The sequence below is a fragment of the Arachis duranensis genome, chromosome 9 (genome assembly GCF_000817695.3).
Source record: "Arachis duranensis cultivar V14167 chromosome 9, aradu.V14167.gnm2.J7QH, whole genome shotgun sequence".
NCBI classification, from domain to species: domain Eukaryota; kingdom Viridiplantae; phylum Streptophyta; class Magnoliopsida; order Fabales; family Fabaceae; genus Arachis; species Arachis duranensis.
Window position 1 is genome coordinate 98,603,534 of NC_029780.3, and position 2,059 is coordinate 98,605,592.

The 2,059-nt window shown below is 35.6% G+C and overlaps 1 pseudogene; it reads left to right on the plus strand.

Annotated features, from left to right (window-relative positions):
- Positions 1–206: 206 nt before the first annotated feature.
- Positions 207–1,162, plus strand: LOC107466369 (transcription factor MYB20-like; annotated as a pseudogene).
- The last annotated feature ends 897 nt before the right edge of the window (positions 1,163–2,059 follow it).

Consider the following 2,059-nt stretch of genomic DNA (forward strand, 5'->3'; position numbering starts at 1 on the left):
ACAAATAAGAAATTTGACAAATATTAGCTAATTAATTAAATAATTTGATCTATATTTATATTTATTTTGATGGAGTTCTACCATTTCTTTTCATGCAAGTAAGTGGTGCTGCTCTATCTCAAAGCTTGTTTATGTGCATATTCTTGTTAGCAACTCTTTCTCTATCTATATTATCACCTTGTTTGTGTGTTGTTATCATAAGATGATGTGATAAAGTTGGGTTGAAGAAGGGGCCATGGACTGCAGAAGAGGACAAGAAGTTGATCAACTTCATCCTCAACAATGGCCAATGTTGTTGAAGAGCTGTTCCTAAATTTGCAAGTTCCCTTCTTATCATGTCCACCACATACATTTAATATGTAGGAATTTGGATATGATAAAATAGGAAAATAACTTTGATGCAAGCTTGTTAAGGTGTGGTAAAAGTTGTAGGCTTTGGTGGACAATCTCAGGCCATACGTGAAAAGAGGCCTTCTATTAAAATATGAAGAGAAAATGGTCATTGACCTCCATGCTCAATTAAGAAATAGGTGCTTTTTTCTATCTCCAAAGACAAAAATTATAGACAAAGTCTTTGTTTATGATTGTAGTTTTTTAAAGTTGAATGCATACGTTAATGATTAATAATAAAGAAAGCAAAATTTATGATAAGATGTAACTTTCAAGTGGCTTTAAAGTCATTATTCCTTTTCAATAATAAATAGTATTGTTGTTTGGTAGGTGGTCTATGATTACGTCACATTTGCCTGGAAGAACTGATAATGAGATCAAGAATCATTGGAACACCCACATCAAGAAAAAGCTCAAGAAATTGAGAATTGATCCTGTCACATACAAGCCATTCTCTAATAACACCACTGACTAAAATCAGATCAAATCAGAATAACCACCACTTCAAGAGCAAGAGCAAGAGCAAGAACAAGATCATCACGACTCTTCCATACTTGCTGAACCTGAAATTGAGGAGGCGGAGAAGCCTGAGGCAGAGGATCAATTCATGTCCCCACTGTTTGAATCAATGGACACAATAATATTCAATGATTTTTGTACAGATAAAGTTCCAATTTTAGAATTTGATGAGATCCTTGCTTTATTTGCTGGTAATGCTTCTACTTCATCTACAGCAATAACCACTTCTTCACATAAACAAGCTTTGAGATAGATCAGCAACACCTACTTAATTAAATAAGAATTGATGGAAGACTATGATGATGATGGGGATGAAGATGACGCTAGGACTATGAAGGTTGTGGTAGACTTAGAGAAGGGAGGTTGAATCTATGCCTTCCTTTTAAGTTGCTGTTATTACCCTTTTAAAACAGATTTGCAATTCTGATTCTGTTTGAACTCAGCAGCGAAAATTTATGAGACAATTTATTTTTGTCTCAGGATTGTCAGAAAACAGAACACAGCAGAGAAGAGAAAAGCTAACACCAGCAAGTATCCTGGTTCGATTGCCTTGTGTTATGCAACCTACATCCAGTCTCCTCCACAACTATGGAAGAATTTCACTATAGTTAACAGTATTACATACACCAATAACACAGGATTGACCCAATCCTTTCACACTCAAGTTCTAACCTAACTTGACATTAGCTATGCTAATACCTAACTATTCACTCTTAGTGCTAACCCAACTAAGAAAGGGATACCTTACAGGTACAAGATACAGGACATAGACATACTGATGAGCGGATAATTTGTATGCTTTTTGGCATTGTTTTTAGTATGTTTTTAGTATAATCTAGTTAGTTTTTAGTATATTTTTATTAGTTTTTAGTTAAAATTCACTTTTCTGGACTTTACTATGAGTTTGTGTGTTTTTCTGTGATTTTAGGTATTTTCTGGCTGAAATTGAGGGTCCTGAGCAAAAATCTGATTCCGAGACCAAAAAGGACTGCAGATGCTGTTGGATTCTGACCTCCCTGCACTCGAAGTGGATTTTCTGGAGCTACAGATACCCAATTGGCGCGCTCTCAACGGCATTGGAAAGTAGACATCCTGGGCTTTCCAGCAATATATGATAGTCCATACTTTGCCCAAGATTTGATGGCCCAAA